The sequence below is a fragment of the Erinaceus europaeus genome, chromosome 2 (assembly GCF_950295315.1).
Source record: "Erinaceus europaeus chromosome 2, mEriEur2.1, whole genome shotgun sequence".
Classification (NCBI taxonomy): domain Eukaryota; kingdom Metazoa; phylum Chordata; class Mammalia; order Eulipotyphla; family Erinaceidae; genus Erinaceus; species Erinaceus europaeus.
The window spans coordinates 121,434,554-121,458,196 of NC_080163.1; the positions used below are offsets into that span (position 1 = coordinate 121,434,554).

The 23,643-nt window shown below is 50.2% G+C and overlaps 2 long non-coding RNA genes across 3 annotated transcripts in view; both read left to right on the plus strand.

Moving 5' to 3' along the window:
- LOC132536738 (uncharacterized) overlaps positions 1 to 23,643 on the plus strand; it is a 49,034-nt gene that overhangs the window by 21,663 nt on the left and 3,728 nt on the right. Inside the window, exons 2-3 of one of the 2 annotated variants that reach the window (XR_009548242.1) lie at positions 4,824 to 4,985; positions 9,171 to 9,289. This is a non-coding gene — a long non-coding RNA (uncharacterized LOC132536738). Of the gene's footprint in view, positions 1 to 4,823; positions 4,986 to 9,170; positions 9,399 to 23,643 lie in introns of those variants that run through there. The other variant, XR_009548241.1, reaches the window with a different exon arrangement.
- LOC132536739 (uncharacterized) lies at positions 4,992 to 8,756 on the plus strand. Its single transcript, XR_009548243.1, has 3 exons — positions 4,992 to 5,301; positions 7,598 to 7,717; positions 7,991 to 8,756. It is a non-coding gene; the product is annotated as an uncharacterized LOC132536739 (long non-coding RNA).

Sequence of the window (23,643 nt, forward strand, 5' to 3'; positions counted from 1 at the left end):
ATAATAATAATAATTTTTTTAAAAAGTGTATGACACTGGGGGGTGATTGATTATGTTTAATGAAGTAAGGAGGTAAAAGACAACTATCAGACTATCAGATGGTTTCACTCATATGTGGAATCTAGAGAATTGAAACACATGAATTTGCAAATAAAAAGAAAAGAAAGAAAAAAAAACTTTTTTTAGTGCACAGACCATAGGCTGAGTCCTTGATATGTTGACTCTCTTAAAAGCTTAGACCAGGGAAAACAGAAGCAACCAGTGCCACAGATATATACATTTATATATATATATATAATGTCAAAGGACATAAATTATGGCAATGGTGTGTATGATACAGAAAATCCTGACAAAGGGATTTTTCAAAGTTAACCCAATTGCCACACCTGCCCCTGTGGCCTTACCTCCTCAGGGACCACTGAGAAGGTCAGCTGAGCACCTGCTGAGTGCATAGCTGCATCCTGTTGGGGGGTGACTCCCCTAGAGCATATGCCTTTCCACACATTAGACCCTGGGTTTGAGGCCTGGCAACATGGGAGTGCCATAGGTGTCAGCATGATATTGCGGTATTTCTTCTGTCTCTCCTTCTATTTTATCTCTTCTTTTTAAAAAACTAAGAATGGGGTGTTGGATGAATTGGACAACCACATGAAGAAAAATGAAACTAGACTTCCCCCTAACATCATGCACCAAAATTAACTCAAAATGGATCAAAGATACGGAATTAAACCTGAAACTATAAAACACATAGAATACATTGGTGAAGCATTTCAGGACCTCAACATTAAAGACATATTTGGAGACTCTGCCCCATGGGCAAGGGAAACAAAAACAAGAATGAACAAATGGGACTATATCAAATTAAAAAGCTTTTACACATCAAAAGTAAATTCCATAAGGATAAACAGGAAACCCAGTAAATGGGAAAAGATATTTGCATACTACACTTCAGACAAGCAGTTAATATCAAACAACTATAAAGAACTACTACAGCTCAACAACAACAACAAAAAAGAACAACCCAATTAAAAAGTGGGCAGAGGGAGTTGGGCGGTAGCGCAGCGGCAAAGCGCAAGGACATCGTAAGGGTCCCAGCTCGAGCCCCCGGTTCCCCACCTGCAGGTGAAGCAGGTCTGCAGTTGTCTATCTTTCTCTCCCCCTCTCTGTCTTCCCCTCCTCTATCCATGTCTCTCTGTCCTATCCAACAATGATGACATCAACAACAATAATAACTGCAATAATATAACAACAAGGGCAACAAAAGGGAATAAATAAACAAATAAATAAATTTTTAAGTGGGCAGAAGATATGAATAGCCAGCTCCTTAAAGAAAAGATGCATATGGCCCACAGACATATGCAGAAATATTCCAGTTCACTCATCATCAGAGAAATGCAAGTTAAAACCTCACACCTGTAAGAATGGGCCCAATCAATAAAACAAGAGAACAGACCTATGGGCAGCTAATCTTTGACAAAGGTGCCTATTACATGGCAAAAGAGTCCCTTCAACAAATGGTGTTGGAAAAAATTGTGTTGAAACATGCAGAAGAATGAAACTGAACCACTATATTTCACTGAACACAAAAGTAGACTCCAAATGGATCAAGGAATTGGATGTTAGACCAGAAACTATGACATACTTAAAGGAAAATATTGGCAGAACTCTTTTCCATATAAATTTTAAAGGTGACTTCACTGAAACAAATCCAATTACAAAGAAGGCTAAATCAAAAATAAATCTATGGGACTACATCAAACCAAACAAGAGAAAATAAATGTTGGAGAGGATGTGAAGAGAGAAGGACTCTACTACACTGCTGCTGGGAGTGCAGATTGGTACAATCACTCTAGAGAACAGTATGGAGAATCAAATACAAATGGAAACGCCATAGGACCCAGCAATTCCACTACTTAGGCATCTACCTAAAAGATACAATAACACTTATTCAAAAGGATGCATGCACGCATCCCATGCTCATAGCTGCTTTATTCACAATAGCAAAACTGGAAACAACCAAAATGCTCTTCAACAAATGACTACATAATAAAGTTATGGGACATATACTCAACAGAGTATTATGCAGCAGTAAAAAGGGATGATGCTGTGTCCTTTGAGATAAAGTGGATGGAGTTGGAGAAGATGATGTTCAGTGAAGCAAGTAAGGAAGTGAGGAACAACTACACAATGGTTGTGCTCATATACAGAATATACAAAACTGAATATACAAATGTGAAAAAATATATATCAACCTCATTTCAAGACTTATAGTGGATAATTATAGTGGTTATCTATGGAGGTGGGGATGGGGATATAGACCTTTGGTGACAAGAGTGGTGAAAAATAAAATTCATTAAAAAGAAAGAAAGAAAGAATGGGGCCAGGTGGTGATGTACCCAGTTGAGTGCACATATTTCCATACATACAGATCTGAGTTCAAGCCCTTGGTTCCCACCTGCAGGGCGGAAGCTCCATGAGTGGTGAAGCAAGGCTGTGGGTGTCTCTCTTTATCTCTCCCTATCCCTCCCCCACCTCAGTTTTTCTCTTTTCTGTCAAGTAAAAATAAGGGACTATGGTGGCACACCTGGTTGAGCACACATATTACAATGTGCAAGGACGCGGGTTCAAGCCCCCAGCCTCCACCTGCAGGGGGAAAGCTTTGCAAGTGGTAAAGCAATGCTGCAGGTGTCTTTTTTCTCCCTCCCTGTCTCCCCTTCCTTCAATTTCTGCATGCCTCTAGCCAATAAATAAATAATGATAATTTTTTTTCAAATAAAAGGGAAAAACAAGGAGAAAATGGCCACTGGGAGTGGTGGATTCACCATGCAGACACTGAGCCCCAACAATAACCCTGGTGGCAATAAAAAATAAAATAAAATAAGAAGCAGGCTGGTAGGCCACTCAATAGCATAGCATTAGGTCCTGGATTCATTCCCAGAGCCTATCAAAGAGGCAAAAATAAATAAACACCAGCCCTAGGTACCCCCAAATCCTCCAACAGCAGGGTCACTCATGCCCTCCTTTTCACCTAGAGTGAAGCTCAGAGACATAGAGTGGCCTGTAACAGGTAACACAGCTGGCCAGAGGTCAAGCTGGGGAGTCCCTGTTTCTGTTTTGGGGTCCCGAGGCCCCTCACACCTCTGATGTGACAATCCCACCCTATGGCCTATACCTGGGGGGCCTCCTGGGTCTCCTCCAGACCCTGTGGGTGGCAGCCTAATCCTGTTACTCAGCCTGACTGGGGCCCTGGAATTTGAGCTGGGAAAGGCTGACCTGATGCTGACCTGAGGTCAGGTGACCAGCAGCCCCTAAAGGGGTGGGGCTCCCTCTGAGTTCCAAACAATGCAATAAGCTGACTTGTAGGCCCTGCAGGTATATGGAGTCCAAGAGGAGGGGAAGGGGCTGTGTGGGCAGCCTCCAGGTCATAAGATCCTAAAGTGGAGGCCAGAGAGCAGAGCTGCAGACACGGATTCCCACTGGAGAGGAAGACAGGACACAGGAGCCCCGGACTGCCTTACTTCCAGCCACCGGAACAGGCAGGAAATTATTCTCCTGGGATTTCCTGAAGGAACCACTTTGTTCACACCTAATTTTGGGTCCCACAAGAGAGACCCAGGCCCAAATCAACCTCTGAGGCTTCCCTGCCACTAGGTAGCTGTGGCTATGGAAGGCACCTCCAGGACCCTAGGTGCCTGCTCTAGTTGTCAGGGTCCCAGCCACAGCTCTTCTGACTTCCTTCCAGGCCCAGCCCAAGCAGGCCTCCCTCTAGCCCTGCTCACTCTCCCCTGCCATTGTTAAGTCATCTTATCATGCCTGGACATCTCACCTCGAGTCTAATTGGAATTTCCTCAGAGGCAGGAAGCCTGGTTTCAGGTCTTTGTCGCTCCCACACAGGCACCCAGCACTAGCAGTCTCCCCACCTTCCACCCTGGGATCTCTGCTTGCTTCTGCTCCCTGTACCACATGACCCTGCAAAAGCTCTGTTTTGTTCTCAGGAGACACAGTGAGGCTGAAATGAGAATGCCACCTCTTCTGAGAAGTACTCCTGGATTGCCCATCAAACATCCTCCAGGGGGAACTTCAACTGGAAATACATACATATATATATATATATATATATATATATATATATATATATATAACTTATTTATTTTCCTTTTTGTTGCCCTCGTCTTTATTATTGTTGTGGTTATTATTGTTGTTATTGATGTAATTGTTGCTGGATAGGACAGAGGAGGGGAAGACAGAGACAGGGAGAGAAAGATAGACACCTGCAGACCTGCTTCACCCCTTATAAAAGGACCCCCTGCGTGGGGAGCTGGGGACTTGAACTGGGCGGGACACTTACGCCAGTCCTTGCCATGTGTGCTTAACATGCTGCGATACCGGGCATAGCTGGGGATTTGAGCATGTGTGATTCCACTGCTCCGGGGAGATTTTTTTTTTTTCTTTTTCAGATAGGGAAGGCCAGAGTGATAGCTCACCAGATGGGATGTCTGCCTTGCTATGCACACAACCCAGGTTGGAGAAGCAGAACCACACAGAGTACCATGATGGTGGGAGTGCTTTCGTGCAGTGGTGTCTTTTCCTCTACCTCTGCCTTTCTGTCTGTCTGCCTATTTTGAATGAAAAAGTTGGCACAGGAGCAGTGAGATAACACATGTGCAAGACCCTGTCTCCAAAAAAAAAAAAAAAAACATTTAAACACATAAATTTCAGAGAGACAGAGTGGAGACAAAAAAAAAAAAAAAAAGGGAGAGAAATCACAACACAGTACCACCCTCCAAAAGGTTGTATGGACTAAAAGATAACTTATCCTGTAGGACACATGCTGTATCATGCACAAGCCCTGGATTTGAACCCTGACATCATATGAGAACACCATAGCACCAGGGGAAGATCCACAGAACTGACTAAGAAAGGTGAAGACAACGGTCTCTGCTTCCAGCCCGGTTCCACCCAACTGACTGGATGAGCTTGGGTGAGTGCATCCCCTGGTGAAGTCTAGGCAGTGATGATGGAACCCACTCCCCAGGACAAGGGCCATATACGCTGTTCAGGCAGCACCAGCTCCCATTTCCTGTCTCTGGTCACCCAGGTGCCCACTGCTTCCCACAGGAAGAGACTGAGATCCTCGCAGTAGATAGTATAGCCCATGCCACCCTGTCCCCCTTCCAGCAGGTCCAGTACAAAGAGGAGACCTGTGGCTGTTAGGGTCACCTGGAGAAGGGCTTCCTTCCCAGTTGGCTCACAGGGGTTGCCTGTACTCCAGATCTCACATCCTATGGTCCAGATACACAGGTATGGTGGCTTAGGGCTTTCTGTAGGGAACATAGCATCTGTCCTGACTCCCATAAGCAGCTCAGGCCAGAGGTCCCAGGGCCGGCTCAGTATAAACAGGCCCAGAGGGGTCATGGAGACACGGAGCCAGCATGGAGCCCTGGGTAGAGCCCCTGACACCCTTCTTCATGCCCATCACATAAGCCTTTGCTGGGAGCTCACCATGTCTATGTCCATCGGCATGCAGGACATGAAACAGGGGCACAGGGACATGGGCCAGTCTTGCAAGTTTGATAACAGAACATTCTATAATACATGGCCTGAGCTGAGTGTGGAGCCCCCATGGACATGTCCCTAGGTCCCATGACCTGGAGCCACAGAGCCTTGGAGAGAGGTGGTAGGTCATGCCGAGGTGGGACAGCAGGATGTCTTCTCCCTCCCTGCTGTCTGTCTGTCTGCCTGCCTGTGTCCCCAAGCCTCTTTCCTGAGCCCCTCTTAACAGCTGGGCACTGAGAAGACACCAGACCCATGTACAATGTACAATTAATTCTAGGTGAGCCGATGTGTATTCCTACCTCAGCCAAAGTTAGTCTCAGGCCAAGAATGTTACAGTCCAGCCATCCTGGGAGAGTGTGGAGGATGGCCTTATATAGCCCTCAAGTTCTCCTGCAGAGGTTGTGCCCTGACCCCAGGGAACAAGAGGAGGAAGGGATGAGGGAAGCAGGTTCCGGATCATTTTTGCTAGATGCAAAGAGCAGAGGAGCTTATGGCCAACAGGGATCAGAGGTGAGAGCCCACCCCCGTAGAGGATGCTGGGAGGTGACTCTGGAAACCCCAAGGGAGGTGGCTAAGTAGGGAGCAACCACTTCCTGCCGGGGTCCTCTTCCCAGCTTTCCCCTTGCTGACTGAGCCCAATTCCCACTGCCTCTGGGGCCGACCCTGACCAGGCCACTGGGGCTCTCTGGGGAGGGTTTTTTACAAAGGCCAGCCCAGCCCCAGGGCCACTGCAGGAAATCCTGGATGCCAGCACTACAATGCATTGCTTCTACCGCCTAGGGGTGCAGGATTCAGGAAAGAGGGGCCTGGTCCTGCTGATTTCCACAGAGACTTCTGGAGGGGTGGGGTGGCTAAGAATGCTATCAGCCTATAGTAGGGAGGAAGTGCCAGGAGGGGTGGGGGTTGTCCCAGGGCCACCAGAGTGAGGACTAGGGGTTCCTGTGGGAATGGCCTTTCTCACCTCCTCTCCCTCCTTCCTGGAACTCCTCCCCTTATAAACCTTCTTTGACTCCCCAGGGACTCCAGGACCAGCATTCTAAGCTCTCCCTATCAGTGGGTGCTATCTCCCCTGCCAGACCACAGTCCTCCTCAAATCCCTCTCTCTAGCCAGAGTGCTCAATGCTGATCACAACTGACTCTGACAGCTCTTCTAGCTCTAGGTCTAACACAGCGAGGTTGACAGCCTCCCCTCCTGGCCCTGCCTCTGCCAGTCCCCAAGGAACTAGCTCCTTGAGAGGGTCAGCACATGCAGCCCAGTGCCTGGCAAGTTAGAGGGTACCTTCAATGTGAGGGCTGTCACTGTGGCACCGGGCAGAATGATGGCCTCTACAGAAGTCCTCACCCCAGTTTGGGCACAGGAGACCTGACAGGCCAAGGAGCTGTGTGGGCATGATCCAGGTCAGGCTCTCAAGATGAGAGAGGACCACAGTGAGCTGGATGAGGCCAGGGGTGAAGATGCAGCATAGAATTAGGGAGAGAAGGGCACCAAAGTAAAAACCCTGGGGTGAGGGTGAGGGTGAGGGTGGATATTAGGTTTCCCGGGGCGGTGGGGGGTGGGGTGGGGTGGGATGGGGTGAGGTGGGTGAGTGGGATGGGACACAGTCTTTTGGTGGTGGGAATGGTGTTTATGTACACTCCTATTAATTTTTAGTCATATAAATCACTATTTAATTAATATGAGAGGGAGAAAATTGACTGTATGTCTCAAACTTTTTAAAGCACAGAATGAGTCTTTTTTAATACATAGGTTGAGTCTTTGATATGTTGACTCTCTCCAAAGCCTAGACCAGGGAGAACAGAAGCAACCGGTGGCACAGCTATATACAAGATGCTGCGTATTATGTATTATACAGCAATTCCTAACAAAGGGATTTTTCAAAGTTAACCCAATTATCAAATAATGTGATTATAACAATAACTATCTATTGTCTTCTTGAACCCTAAGATAGCAGAAACCTCCTATTTCCACTATAGAGCCTATATTTCCCCCTTAGGGTGGGGTGCACTTTCCTGTATGCTTCTCTCAATTCATACCAAATAGTATTGCATCTGCCGATCCCAACCTAATCAACACAATGAGTACCACTTCAGCATGCTTCACTTCAGACTGTGTCCAGAGACTTCAGGGGTGGAATGACAACCCTTCAGCTTCATTACTTAGGTGAGACTTTTCCTTTCATAGGATTCTCTAATTCCATTCCAGGTGGTTTGCTTCCTAACAAAGTTCCCAAAACCTAGATATAGACCAGGTCCTGTGAGATAGAGCATATGTTCACATGTATCCATAAACTAGGGCAAAATATATACCTGAAAGCAAAAGTACACAATAGTCTGCAGTGAGTACCCCCCCAACACTTCATCTGCACTATTCCAGCCTTTAGGTCCATGATTGCTCAACAATTTGTTTGGCTTTGTATGTTAACTCTCTTTTCAGCCACCAGGTTCCAGATGCTAGCATGATGCCAATCAGACTTCCCTGGACAGATGACACCACCAGTGTGTTCTGGAGCTCCAATTCCCCAGAGCCCCAACTTACTAGGGAAATAGAGAGACAGGCTGGGAGTATGGACCGACCAGTCAATGCTCATGTTCAGCAGGGAAGCAATTACAGAAGCCAGACCTTCCACCTTCTGCATCCCACAATGATCTTGGGTCCATACTCCCAGAGAGATAGAGAATGGGAAAGCTATCAGGGGAGGGGATGGGATATGGAGATCTGGTGGTGGGAATTGTGTGGAGTTGTACCCCTCTTATCCTACGGTTTTGTTAATGTCTCCTTTCTTAAATAAATTTTTAAAAAATTTTAAAAAAAAGAAGTAGGGAGAGAGAGACGGGAAGCACAGTTCCATGGGCTTTGAAGGAGAAGGAGATGGAGCCCAGGTTGTGGGTGGCCTCTCTGAAGCAGAAAAGAGGGAGGGGAGCCAGACACTGGTGCACTTGGTTGAGCGCACACATCACCAAGTGCAAAGACCTGGGTTCAAGCTCTTAGTCCTCACCTGCAGGGGGGGAAGCTTCACAAGTAGTGAAGAAGTGTTGCAGGTGTCTCTCTGCCTTTTGATTTTCCTCCCCCTTTTATCTCTGTCTTGTTGAATAAAATGGAGGGAAAAAATGGCCGCCAGGAGTGGCAGATTTGTAGTGTCAGCCCTGAGCCCCAGTGATAACTCAGGAAGCAAAAAAAGAAAGAGAGAGCAAGAGAGAGAGAATAAGAGAAAAAAAAAGTACTAAAAAGGGAGAGAGAAGCTTTCTCCCCTGGCACCCCAGGTTGTGCAGCCCTGCCAATGATCTTTCTTTAGGGCTCCTGGCTCCAGAACTGGAGAGCAACTCATGTCTCGGTGTGAGTCAGGACATCCGTAGTGAATGGTTACAGGGTCACATTAAACAAGCTGGTGATGTCATCAAGGCCTCAGGCGTGTCACTGCTCAGATGGTTCAGCCCCACATCTGGTGCCTCCCTGTACTGCCCATGCAGCAAGTTCACTAACTTTTTATTTATTGTTTATTTTATTGATATTATTTCACTTTATTTTTGTCACCAGAGACATCACTGGGATTCAGTGCCTGCAGAACTTGATAGTTCCTAGAATTCTCCTCTCTTTTTTCTTCTTTTTCAAATAGTGAGAGAAACAGAGAGAAGAGATACCACAGCGCTGCTCTACCACTCATGTGGTGCGGCTTCCCACCTGCAGGTGTTCCCCTGTGGTGGTCAGGGACTTGAACCCAGGTCTTCATGTATGGTAATGTGTGTGCCCTTCACCAGTGAGCCACCTCCTGACCCCCCAAACCCCCAATCAAGTCTTTCTGACAGAGTGTGGACAGATGGACATCACATGCAAAAAAAGCAAAGTTGAAAGTTTTCTTTATATCATACACTTAAGCTGAAAATGTAGTGCACCCAGTTGAGAGCACAGGGACCAAGGTTCAAGTCCCCAGTCCCTAGCTACAGGAGAGAAGCTTCACAAGTGGTGAAAGAGTCCACAAGTCCAGAAAGAGAGAGGGAAGGAGGGAAGGAGGGAGGGAGGGAGGGAGAGAGAGAGAGAGAGACAGAGAGAGAGGAGGAGGAGAAGAAGGAGAAGGAGAAGGAGAAGGAGAAGGAGAGGAGAGGGAGAGGGAGAAGGAGAAGAAAGAAGAAGGAGGAGGAGGAGGAGGAGGAGGGAGGGAGGGAAAACGTGAGAGCCACCCAGTCTACTGCTCCTCAGGATCAAAGCTCATGGAAGCATGATTTTCCCCTGCTCCATCTACTTCCCCCCACCTGGCAAGGCACCCCAACAGTTATCTGCACTCAGTCTCTTTGTAGAGTTCTTCCCACTAGCCCCTCTTTCATATAATGCCCCTGAGTGCTGCTGGAACCCTGCAGGAAACTCAGGCCTCAAGCAGCTGACAGCCAAGTGAGGAGGCCATCCCAGAATTAATGCAGGGGTGGGGGGTGTGCTGAGGGCAGTTAGGCAGATCTTCCCCTGGGCATCTCATTACCAATACAAGCCCTGCCCAGGAGTGGCAGAATGCAGCAGAGGGCAGAATGGATGTTGATGTGAATGGCCAGTGTCCTTCCTGCTCTGGGGGGATGGAGGTAAGGGTGACTCCTTAGCATTGTCCAAGGTGTTTTTGTTGTGGCTGGGGAGTGAGACAGGGTTGCTACTGGCATCTGGAGGTGTGGTGATGTGGGGAGATCAGGATTATGCTCAGGATGCCCCCACCCAGGGAAGATCCAGTCCCCAGATTCCCTCTTGAGTTGCTGAAGAAGCCAGTATAGAGATGTGGTTTCAAACATTATCTGTATGGGAATCACTGAGCCTTAAATAGACTCCTGGGGCTGAGAGCCCTCTCCAAGACAAGCAACCTTGTTTCTGCAATAGACACTAAAAAAAAAAAAAAAAAAAAAAAAAAAACCCTGGGACTGGGGCTGGGGCTGGGGCTGGGGCTGGGGCTGGGGCTGGGGCTGGGGCTGGGGCTGGGGCTGGGGCTGGGGCTGGGGCTGGGGGAGCAGAGAGAGACAGAGAAAGAAATGAGGAACCACAGAAAGAAGTAGAGGACAGGAAGAGAGGCAGAAGGAGTGAGATAGAGTCAAGGAAAGAGAAATGAAAAGAGAAAAGAGGGAAGGGAGAAAGACAGACACAAGGGGGAGGAAAGGAGAGAGGGAGGGAAGGAAGAAAGGAGATGTAAAGGAGCGAGGCAGACTGGGGTCAGTAAGAAAAGGATGGAGAGTGAGAGGCAAGGAGACAGAAACAGAGAGGAGGAGGGATAGGTGGAGAGGGAGAAAGAAAGAGATAAAGACAAAGCAAATGGAAAGAAAGAGATACCTAATTAACAGCCCATATACTCAAGATGGTTTAACTGGTAGAGAGGACCTGAGTTCAAGTCCCCAACACCACATGAGAGCAACATACATAGGGGAAGCTTCATGAACAATGGAGGGGTGCTGTGGTATCTCTCCTCTCTTGTTTTTCTCTCTCTCTCTGTGTCTCTCACCCTCTATCTAAAACAGTAGAGTCTCCTGAGAGCAAAGGAACTGTACAGGCAAGAAGCCTCAGTGAAAGACCTGGTGGTAACACACACAGGAGCCCATATGCTGAACTTCTAGATTAAGTGACCCCAGCACACAGTGGGTCTGCTTCACAGCCCCTTGGGGGCTATAAATGTGGAGACAGATGATGTGTTCAGAATGGGGTCTGTAGAGCTGACTCCTTGGGGCAGGACCCAAAAAAGAGACCAGCTAATGGGGTTCAATGGGCCCATTCATGTTGTAGTTATGGGGTGACAACGTGGAGCCTCATAAACATCGTTCCCCTAATCTGTGCTCCCTTCCAGTACCTCTCCTGTCTGCAAACACTGCTTTTATGACCACAGAGCCACGCCACCCCCTGCTACAGCCCTGCCTCCTGGCAGGGAGGTCTGTATTGTTCTACAGGATTCAGGGTGTGTGTGTGTGTGTGTGTGTGTGTGTGTGTGTGTGTGTGTGTGTGTGTGTGTGTGTGTGTGTGTTGGAGAGATGGGGGTGGGGGGGAGAGTTAATTTTGCCACCAGGGTTTTTTGCTGGGACTTCATGCCTGCACAACTCACTGCTCCCAAAGGATTTTTTTGTTTGTTTTGTTCCAGAAAGAGGGCAAGACATAGATCAGGAGAGACATCACAGCACCACTCCACCATTCATGAAGTTTCCCCCTTTGCATGATGCTCTCATGTGGTGCTGGGATTGAACCTGGGACCTTTGGAGCCTCAGGCTTGATAGTCTTTTTGCATAACCACTATGCTGTCTCCCCAGCCCAAATTATTATTTTTAAAAACCAAGTTACTCATGAATTCATCACCATGTTTAAGGTTAGAGCTAGGTTTAGAGGTTAGAGGTTCAGGCACCCTCCTCCTTGCACCTAGGAACCCTGGACCTTTTCTGTCCTCCAGGTACCCACTCCCTCTTTGCACAGATCATTCCTACTGCCTGGAACACTGTCCTCCTCTGCCCCACCTGCTTTCTCCTGGCTCTCCTCCTCTTCCAGGAAATCCTCATGATTATTCCAGGACTAACTAGCTGCTTCCTGAAACTAACCCTTCACAGAGCTGCCCCTATTCCGCCCGTCTTCTGTTTTACTCAGCATTGCAGACACATGTTTAATCCTTCCCCTTGCTGACCAGGCTTATATGAGGGTGGAGCCTCCTCCAAGATGAACCTGTGCTATACCACTGCCTCTGCCTCAACAGCTAAAACTGCTCCCCTCAGACTCTGCTCTCTGCCTCCTTCATGCTCACCTGCCACCCACACAGGGTCTTCTGAAACTGAGGGCCATCTAAAGCCCATGCAAGGGCTCCCCATGACTCCAAGACCAATGAGATACCTTCAGTGGTAGGCAGACCCTTCAACCTAAGATCGTCACTCTCTCTTCCAAGCCTCCAGGCTTCCTTTCAGATCAGAGAACTCACCTCACTGTTCCTGCCTCAGAGCTTTTGCATGTGCTTCTGATGCCTAGAATTACATACACACACACACACACACACACACACACACGGACTTTCTGTTGCCCAGCCTGGGGTCCCCTCTGAAGCTCGTGGTTCTTGGATTCATGGGGGCCAGGGTCTTATCTACTTGTTCTGTAGACACTCCCTTGTAATTCTCTGCATTTGCAGTTCATTTATTCCTATTATTCTGCTAAAATAAGGGAGATGAGATGCTATTATTTTTCAGACACCTGGCTTATGCCTTAACCCCTTAGACCACAAAAGGATTTGTGAAACAAATGAATATGCCACTTTGAGAATATGGGAGACGTTCTTTGTCCACTTGGGAGTGTTTCTCAGCTGCTCTAGGCTGAGGCAATCAGGAACTGGTATCCTCTGCCCCTCACTACCCCAAGACTACTCCCCATGCCCTCCTAACCAAACCTAGTGAAATTGCTCATTTGTAGAAGAGCTGACACATATACAGACAGATGGGTGGATGGATTGGGCAGGGATGCACCAGGGCTTATGGGCTTGTGGCTATAGTAGCAACCCCTCTAGCCCGACACCAGAATCCAATCTCCATCTCCATCAAGGTTTAGGAAGTCCCCCCAACCCCCTGAACCTTGAGGTCACAGGATACTGTGCCAGAGCTCCAGGAGCTCAGGAAAGCCCTGGACAGCAGTCAGGGCTGTGGGAGGTTCTGGATCCTGAAAGGCCCTTGGGAAGGGCCAGGCCTGGCTTAATGCAGGAGGCAGGCAAGAGACCAGATCCCCATCTGATAATCTTTAGAAGCAAAAAGGCTAGTTTTTGTTTGTTTGTTTGTTTGTTTGTTTTTTGCCTCCAGGGTAATTGCTGGGGCTCAGTGCCTGCACCATGAATCCACGGCTCCTCGAGGCCATTTTTTCTTTTCCTATTTTGTTGCCCTTGTTGTTGTAGCCTTGTTGTGGTTATTATTGTTGTTGTTGTTGATGTTGTTTGTTGTTGGATAGGACAGAGAGAAATGGAGAGAGAAGGGGAAGACAGAGAGGGGGAGAGAAAGATAGACACCTGCAGACCTGCTTCACTGCTTGTGAAGTGACTCCCCTGCAGGTGGGGGGGGGCTGAATCTGGATCCTTATGCCAGTCCTTGTGCTTTGCGCCACGTGCACTTAACCCGCTGCGCTACCACCCGACCTCCAAAAAGGCTAGTTCTATACAAAAGTGTCACTCGTTCAGGCTCCTATCCCCTGCCCAGTTTCTAAGGGGCACTCAGGGATGTGCTCCTCAGATGAAGACACTGGGGATGTAAGGGGGAGAAGAGGAAAGGGAAAGAGGAGGGAGGGACGAGAGGCAAAAAAAGAGAAGAAGGAAGAAAAGAAAGGAAGGGAGAGAGAGAGAGGAAAGAATGAAAGAAATTAAAGACAGAAGGAAAAGAGAGAAAGAGAAAGTAAGAAGGGAGAAAGGAATGGGGAAAAGAAAAAAGGAAGGAAAGAGAAAGACAGAAGGAGAAGAAAAGAATGGCTGAGGAGACAGGACAATGGTCCTGCAGAAGACCATGCCTGAGACTCTGAGGTCCCAGACTCAATCCCAGCACCACCATAAGGCAGAGCTGAGCATTGCTCTGGTATAAAATAAAATAAAATAAAATAAAATAAAATAAAATAAAATAAAATAAGGGAGAAAAAGGAAGGAAAAAAAAGAAAGGAAAAAAGAGGAGAAAGAAGGAAAGAAAGGAAAAGAAAGGGGTTAGATACATAGCATAACGGTTATGCAAACAGACTCTCGTGCCTGAGGCTCCAAAGTCCCAAGTTCAAAAACCAGAGCTGAGCAGTGCTCTGGGGAAAAAAGGAAGAAAGAAAGAAAGAAAGAAAGAAAAAGAATGAAAGGACCAGAAAGTAGTAAAGAAAAGGGGCAATAGAGAAGGAATGAGTGCAGAAAGAAAGGGAGAATGAGCACACCCTGTCCCTAGTCAGAGAAGCCCCAGTCCCCCACCTCTGTCCCGAAGCCACCCCAAAGGCCCCTCTGTGGCCTTGGCAGCCCCAGCCTACTGGTGGGACCCCACCCTGGGCGCGGGGCCCCCTCCCTCCTGGACAAGGCTGGTTACACAACGCTTGTGGCCTGCGTCCAGGATGCGGTCACATGGCGCGGCCGGGGAGGGGGGCTGGGCCTCCCAGGCCCGGCTGTCGCCACCGCACTGCCCCCCCCCCCGCCCCCATTAGCTTGGCCAGGAGTCAGCGCCTCGGCCTCCTGGCCCGGCCAGACTGCGCCAGAGTGTTCCCAGATGTGCGGGCGGGTAATAAAAGGCCGCCTGGTTCCTGTCAGCAGCAGGAAACCCCAGGGGGCGACCCCCGGCGGCCGCGGGGGCAGATGTTTGCAACGTGTGCTCTGGCGGCGAGGACGAGGCCGGGCACCGGGGCAGCCTGGCTGGCGCGCGGGGACCCGCGGGGGTGTCTCCGACCCCCGGGCCTGGGGCAGGAGGGGGTGGCGGCTGCAGCCCCTACCCGGCCCCACCCACCTGCTCGCGCTCACCCTGCCCCCTCCTGCACTTGGCTGGAACATCCGGGGACCTGGATTTGCTCTGCGCACCCCACCCTCTGGTGCACCCCCTCCCCCACCCCGATGCAAGGGGATGGACTGCTTGCGCCCAGTCCCAGGATCTGGGGACAGCTGCCAACCACAGAAGTTTGCCCTTGCCCCTTGGCAACCGGGAAGACCTAGTCCTGGCCAATCATATGTTCCCATCCTCCTGGCCTCTGTGATTGGTGCAGGAGGGAGCATGTGATCTTGACAGAACCAATCAAAGTTCTTCCCTGAGATCTGGGTGGATCTTAGAGGTGTCCCAAACTCTGCAGTCCCCGGGCAGGGAGATTGAGATTGGACATATGTCGTAGGAAGGGTGTGAATAGGTGTCCGTGGTGCTGCACTGTTTCTTTGGAGCTCTGCTAAGGAGCTCGGGACGGGCGGGAGGGGGGAAGTTTGGGGGGACGAAGAGACACTCCCCATGCCTTCGAACAGCATAAAGTCACAGCATCTGGAAGGTGGTCAGTGGTGGCTACAGGTGCACACAGGAATGAGGTGCAGACTATCTTCTGGGCCTGCAGGAAGATGACCATTTCTGTTTTTTCCCCCTCTTTGGAGACAGAGTGGAGAGAACGCAAGACACCACAGCACCAAAGCTTTCTTCAATGAGGTGGAGGCTGGGCTTGACCCTGAGTCTCACGTATGGTAAAGCAGTGCACTGCCCAAACGAGCTGTCTTGCCAGCCCTCCATTTCTGCTTTCAGAGACAGGTGGACGTGCCAGAAGACAGCTCATCCAGGAGGGAGTTCATTTTACCATGTGTGAAGGCCCTGAGGTTACCCTAAGTACCTCATGGGTGCACCGTGGCACCAGGGGAAGTTCCATGCACAGTGAAGTAGTGCTGTGCTGTCTTTCCTTGTTCTGCTCAGTCTCTCCTCTATCAGAATGAAAGCAAACCAAACAAAAACAACAATAACAACAACAAGCTCAGCCCAGGAGCAGAGGGACCATGTGTGAATGAGGCCCCAGTGTCACTAGATTGATTAATTAGTTAACTTGTTAAGTGGAGGCCAGTCGCACCTAGGTGAACTCAGCCCCTTCTCAGAGGTGACCCTGAGCAGGGGAGGGCAGGCTGAGCTATAAGTCTGGAACAGGAAGTGGGGCCAAGGGAGGCAAAGCCCCAGAGGAAATGGGAGATTCTTTCCCTTAACCCTCAAACTGACCTTTGGAGATGACCAGCCTTTCCTTCCTTCTTTCCTTCCTTCCTTCCTTCCTTCCTTCCTCCCTTCCTCCCTTCCTTCCTTCCTTTCTCTCTTTCTTTCTCTGTCTTCTCCCTCTCTGTTGTTTCTTCTTCTTTTCTTTTCCCCCCATAACAGACTTGAAGACCAAGAAGCACTTTGATGTCATCATGAGAGCTGATCTGCTCCTCAAAACCACCCTAGGAGGTGGGAAGTCTGTCAGCCTCACTCAGCTTCTGAGTGAAGCTTCTGAGCTTCTTTTGAGGAAACTGAGGGTCAGAGTGGTGATGTGTCAGCCCTGGACTGAGCTGAGACCCAGCTCCCCCACTCCCAGGCCAGGACTTCTTCCTTTTCTGCAGTACAGAAATTCCCACTGATAAGGCTTCACTCGAGGGTGGGAGGCAGTAGGGAACAAGATACACCACCAGCCTCTGGGGTCCCTGGGGAGCCACCCTTTCTATCCCCTTGCTTTAATAACTCCTATCCCCATCTCTGGGATTGGCAGTGGTGCCTGCCCCATTCTCTCTGCTCCTCCACCTCTGGCCTCCTTTCACTCTTGACAGTCAGGCTGAGAAGATGTCTGTCCATCAGGGACAGGTGGATGGACAAAAACACACATACACACTCACCCTGGTCTCCCTGTAAGAATGAATATTTGACCAAATCTGACTCTTCTTGCTGATCCCAGGTGTTTTGTTAGATGTTTCTGGAACTCATAGTTGGCAGGGTGGGGAGGGAAATATTCCAGCACTGCCCATGCACCTCCACCAGGTGTGAACATTGCAGTATGATCAGGTGGGGGTGATACTGGCTGGGTATGGGCTCCTCACCAACCCAGTGTCCTAGCAAGGCAGTGTGGCAAGGTGGCTAGACATTCTCTATTTGGAGGAGGATCCTCCCAGACCCCAACCTTCACCCCATCCATGTTAATTGTGACTCTGCCATGCCCACCAATCTCAGGGCTTCGATTTCCCCATCTGAGAAGTGTGCCAGTGTGCCTGTGCCTCCTTGTTCCCAGACCTTAAAAAAGGGGTAGGAGCACAAGTCGGCTACCCCCACCACCACCTCCCATGCTATTAACCTCCTTGGGGGGTGAGGCTGCCAGCCTCCATGCTAAGGGAAGTCCCTTGAAAGCTGTATGGGGGTGGGGGGGGTGGGGAGGATAGCAGGCAGAAGCAGGAGCAACCAGCCCAGTGAGGAGGGTGGGGTGGGGTGGGGTGGGGTGGGGTGGGGTGGGGTGGGGTGGGGTGGGATGGGATGGGGTGGGGTAGGAAGAGAAGAGGGGCTGCAGGAAAGGTGTGACCGGAAGCCCGGAGCCAGCAGCTGGAAGGAAGGAGTCACCAGGTGGGCTCCACCCTGGGCAGGCGGCCCTGGACAGGCAAGAGGCCAGAGAGCTTGTCAGGGCTTCTCTCTCCAGCCTCTGGAGACCCTGGGATGTCCTCCAGACCCAGGACCAAACAAATCTCTTGTCCCTAGTTACAAGAGATTCTCCATTGTGTCCCAGGCCTGTGGGAACTGGCTCCCAGGCCTGGTGGGTGGGGTTGCAGGCTGTAGCCCCCCCACCAGCCACTGCCCCAGGCTCACTCAACACAGCAGGACTGCTGATATGGGGTGAGGGGAGGGGCAGCAGGCTCTCAGCCACACACCCTTCACTCTGCCTGGCCCTGTGCCAGCTGGGGGTGTGGGGGGAGTGAGTGAGGGGAGCTGCATACCATCCTCCATGCTTCCTTTCCCACTCATCTAGGATCCTGTCACCAATGGTTTGAAGCTGGGGTGGGGCCAGCTCACAGCCAACTGAAACCTGGGATGAAGTAGGTGGCTCCCAGGCTCTGGAAGGACAGCTCAAAGCTTCTGACTCATCAGGCTCTCAGGGTCGCCTTGTTCTGTTATTTAGGTTGTGCACCACACAAGGGAAGCCAGACAGTCCTGTGGACATTGTGACTGGTTTTTTTTTTTTTTTAAATTATGTCCGTACTTTCACTATGGGTTCATCAACTTGAAAGAAGGACTATATACAAATGCAGTATGTCAACATTTTCTTTCTTTCCTTTTATTTCTTTTTTAAGATATATGCAGAGATGGAGAGAGGGAGAGATGGGGGGAAGAGAGAGAGAGAGTCAAAGAGATTGCAGCACCAAAACTTCTCCCAATACAGTGGGAGCCAGGCTCAAGCCTGGACCATGTACATGGCAAAATAAATAAATAAATAAATAAATAAATAAATAAATATTTTTAATGGTGCACTATCCAAGTGAGCTACTCATTGGCCCTGAGTATGTCAACTTTCTATCAGTTGTCCACACAGAGACTTGACCCAATAAAATGAGTATGAGGCAATTGTCTTAATGATTCAGGGTGGGGGGGTAGTAAAAGGTTTCATTTAAAAGACAAATAAATAAAATGTTTCATTTCCTCATTTGCCAGTGTCCACAGCTTCTGTGGAACATGCCTCTATGGTCCTGTTCCTGCTGTTGTTGAGAAATGAATGACTTAAAGATGTTGCCTGGGGACCAGGTGGTGACACACCCAGTTAAGTGCTCACATTACAGTGCACAAGGACCCAGGTTCAAGCCCTCAGTCTCCACCGGCAGGGGGAGAGCTTCACAAATGGTGAAGCAGAGCTGTGGGTGTCTCTCTGTCTCTCTCCCTCTCTCCCTTCCCTTTCTCCTCAATTTCTGTCTCTATCCAATAATAAATAAGTAAAAGTGTGTGGGGGGGGCAGGCAGTAGTGCAGAGGGTTAAGTGCACATGGCATGAAGCGCAAGGACTGACATAAGGATTCCGGTTTGAGCCCCCGGCTCCCCACCCACAGGGGGGGTCACTTCACGTCTGCAGGTGTCTATCTTTCTCTCCTCCTCTCTGTCTTCCCCTCCTCTCTGGATTTCTCTCTGTCCTATCCAACAACAACAACAGCAATAACAACAACAATGATAAACAATAAGGGCAACAAAAGGGGAAAATATGCTCCAGGAGCAGTGGATTCATAGTGCAGACACCAAGCCTCAGCAATAACCCTGAAGGCTAAATAAATAAATGTTTTTTTTTAAGTTACTGCCTGAAGGGACCGGCGGCTCTGTCTGGGGGTCTGGCCAGATCACTCAGCCCTCTGAGCCTTGGTTTCCATATCAGTCTAATGGACCAAATGGCCCCTCACCTATAGGGTGGGCTGAGGAAGGTGCTAGAAATCTGTGCCACACAGTAGATGCCCAGCAAGAGGGGGCTGCAGCCAGTCCTTCTTGGATAGCTCTCTTGGAAATGTGTTCTGCTGTGCAGAAGCACAGGTGCCTCAATTTACCCAGTTGAGAAGCTGTTGTTAAAATTTTTAGGCTCCAGCTGGCCGGGCTAGCTTCACGGTGGTGAACAGAGACGCGGAGACAACGGCTGGGCAGGGCAGCTGTATTTCTTTATTCAGGAACAACGATTCACAAACTAAGACAAACTAATCACCAAACAGAACTCGGCTGTCTCTTTGCGGCGGCACAAGCACTCTCTCTTACTCTGGAACTCAGGAACCCTCTCCCTTACTCTCGAACTCAGAAACTCAGGAACTCTGGCACTCTGGAACTCTCGTACTTGAGAGCCCTCTGAAACTCTGGCACTCTCGAACTCCGGAACTCAGGAACCCTGTCACTCGGGAACCCTCTCTCTGGGTTTCTTCGGGGCGGGGCCCAGCAGGCCCGCGAAATTAACAGGACTCATCCAATTCTCTTGGAGGGGGAGGGCTAGAACAAGCCAATGTAAAGCATACGACAAGAAGCAGAGGTATCTGACCCCAAGGGCCGGGCAGGAGGACAGTGTTGCTTCTGCAGAGCATCCAGTTCTCGCCTGGGCTGAGCTCCTTGCCCCTGAGCTTCTCCAAATTTGGTCCTGCCAGACTCCTGGCTCCTGCTTCCTGCCTACCCCTCCCCACCCTGCCCCGCCCTGCCCCATCTCGAACCACTGTCCCCACCCTCCTGCTGGCCACCAGAGAGCTGCCATTACTGGGGGCCCTCCCTAGAGTCCCCCCAGAAGCTGCTCAGAGAGGAAATCCTCTTTCTCCTCTTATAGGCTGGAAACTACAGAGTGTTTCTTTGGGAATGTGCTGGCCTCTGCTGCCACTGCCCCCACCCACCCACCCCCTTCCCTCTGGGCCAGCAAGTCTCTGGCCAAAGTTGGGCAACCAGGACCTTACCTCCCTTCACCTCCTCCCTGCACTCCTTCTTCTCCTGTTTTTACTGCTAGCAAATTGAGATATGCCAAGGCACCCAGAAGAACTTTAAAACCCGCAGCACCAAAGCCAGAGGAGTGTGTGAGGACAGGAGAGTCTGTGGTCCCTGTGCCAAGCAGGCTGAGGACGGGGCCTCTGAAGGGCCAGATATGATCCTGCCTTGGTCTTGGAGCAGCAAAACCCAGCGCTTTATCCACTGAGCTCCCGGCACTTCCCTTTTGGCAGTGGGATAATTAAATATTCATGCATTTTCTGCTTCCCAGAAGAAAGTGATAAGTCAGGACACACACACACACACACACACACACACACACACACACACACGGTGCCCCCAGGCTGAGGGCAGGAGCCAGCTCCCGGAGGGAGACAAAGCCTCCACTTCAATTCACCAATGAAAACGCCCTTCACCTTTGCTGCTGTGAATTTCCTAGATATACATGGTCAAGACAATCCGAGAATTATTAGGCTCCGGGACCAATTAGGGCTGTTTGTGTTGACGTCAAGTCTGGGGGAGATTTTTTTTCTTCCCATTGCAAGTATTTATGATAGTAAGAGATGTGGGGGGGGGGGGGCAGCTGTGAGTGTGCAGAACAGGGATAAGCCTTGTGGGGCCTCATGGATAAGGATCGAGTGTGAAAGCGGACACCCCTCCCAGCTCCCCCACCCCGTTTTGTTGAAGCCACTGCCGCCGGGGTGTCTGGGCCCTGGTCCACTTACTCCTTGTGAGGATGAGGGGAGAGGGGAAGGGGGGGTTGCTACACATGCACCTACTATGTGCTAGCACTCTCCTTACTGGTGACAAAGAGTAAGTGGTTTGAGACATGCCACCAAGCAAGAACAAGATGTTCACCCCATTTTGTAGGAGGGAAAACTGAAGCATGGACAACCTTCTCCCTGGATGGCAATATTAGAGAGAGCATGATGCTGTTTCTTACTGTTGTTGTTTTAGATGCCATTCCTTCTAAGCCCTACTGTGAGCAGAACAGAGCTCAGTGGGTTAAGGGGTGCTGGGGGTTGGTGGGGTGATTCTTAGAGCTGCTACCAGAGAATGGCAGGCAGCACATTGAGCACAAGGCTCTCTTCAGGTCAGTCTCACCTGCACCAGGAAACCGGGGATCCAGGGAGCTGGTGAGGAACCCCAACCAGGCTCAGTGTCTGGCTGGACTTCAGGATTCAAAGACCCTGACCTGTGACCTTTGGCAAAGCTTCAGGGAGAGGGCAGGGCATGCAGGAGCCTTTCCTCAGTGGGCATTTATTTAACACCTACTATGTGCATGGGTAGTACACTCAGTGTAGTCACTCTTCCCTGGCCCCTAGGTGGCTCCTCCCTCTGACCTCAGTGTACCATTTGGATAAAATGGGCACAAAGATACACGAGGCCCAGGTGGGTGGCTGTGAGCTATCCTGGAGACCTGCCTCATGGGTAGCCAGAGGCCTGAGTTTGAATCCTGCCTGACTCTGACTCAGGCTATCAGCTTCCCCTATTCCCCTATCTGGGCCCCAAGTCCCTCTCCTGCAAAATGGGAAGATAACCTTGGCTCCCATCCTGTGGCTGCCATAACAGTCAAAGACATTCTAAATTGTTCCCTGTGTGTTTGGGGTAGCTTTTATAGCCATATTGGGCTCAGAGTGCATGTATGATGGTGAGCATGGTCCCTAGCATGGTATGGGCACAGAGCAAAGGGTCAGAAAAAGTGAAAACTGTTAATGCTGCTGTTGTCAATATTCTCCATGGACCCAAGGGGGATGAGCCCCAGGCATTGCACATGTGCAGTGCTATTGCTGAGCCACTTCCCTCACTTCCTCTCCCACACCCCCCAGAGCTCTGCTCAGCTCTGGCTTATGGTGGTGCTGGGGACTGAACCTGGGACCTTGGAACCTCAGACATAAAAGTCTTTTTGCATAACCATTCTGCTCTCTCCCAGTTCCTGCTTTTTTCTTATTTCCTTGTTTTGTTGTTTTTTTAAAGACAGAGAAAAGAGATGCTATAGCATTGCTCTACCATCCACAGAGCTCCCCCTGAGTGCCACAGTGCTAGGGATCAAGCCCAGGGCTCATGCACAGTAAGGCACATAATCTACCATGTGAAACCTGCCCTGGTCCTGTGTTATTATCAGCATTCTTCTGTAGGTCAGTGAGAGCCATAGAGAATCTCAGAGTGAGGGAGTAGTGAGGGTCACACTTAACAAAGTCCTATTTCTGGCATCTTAGTGGTGTTTGGCACATGGGAGCTGGAGCCACTAGTCCACAGAATATCGTTGTGTAAGTGAGGAAGAACTGCCCCAGCTGGATACATGCTGGCAGGGTGGAGCCAGCAATCCTTGCACAGTGAACAACCTGTCCAGCTGTCCCGGGCAGCCTTAGAAGAGAAGTTAACAGGCGGCACATGGGCCCTCCAGCCTGGACCTTCTTCGCCTCCCTGGCTCTGCCTTTACCCCCTGGCAGAGCAGGCAGACAGCCTGGAGGCTGAACCCACATGGCAGATGGAAGGTTCCCCAACTGGGCACCAGGCATGTGTGAGAGTGGGCGGCCAAGGGGGCTGTGTGCCTGGTTTCCTGAACCCTCTCCCTCACTCTGATCACATCTTCCCCACCTCCAGTCCCCCTTCTCTGTGCTCACATCTTCAGAAGCCTTTTTGTGAATGGAATGTAACTTGAGAGCCCAGAGGAAAGTGCCCCTGAGACAGGCGGGGAGGTGGCCCTGTGCCTGTGCTCCTTGGAGGATGGACAGGGTGATGGACCAGGTCAGGTGGGGCAGGTCATGGTGCTGGCAGGGCAGAAAGAGGAGAGGCCTGGACTTCCCACCCCCCTAGCCAAGATCCCTAGACTCATCTGAGCAGACCCCAGTGCAGGACCACCCATGGAGAACCTCATCCACTCAGGAGTGGGGATCTGAGGGGCTCAGCCCTGGCTCTGAGATGCATTTGTTCATTCACTCATTCATTCATTTGCCAGGCTCACTCAGGTCTCAGGGACAGGAAGGAGCAGCCAAGCCCACGCTGCCCCCTCCCAGCATCTGCATAGGAGAAGAGACACATGTGTGATGTGTGCATGACTCAGGCCCTGGGTCTCTCCCTGGGGTGCATTACAGCACTTGGTCTTTGCTGGAGGGGGTTTCTCCCTGCCCCTCTCACTGTGAGGACAGACCCAGGTCTAGAATAGCTTTCAGGAGGGCCAGGAGAGCCCATGTGACCTGACCCACTGCCCCTAACCCCA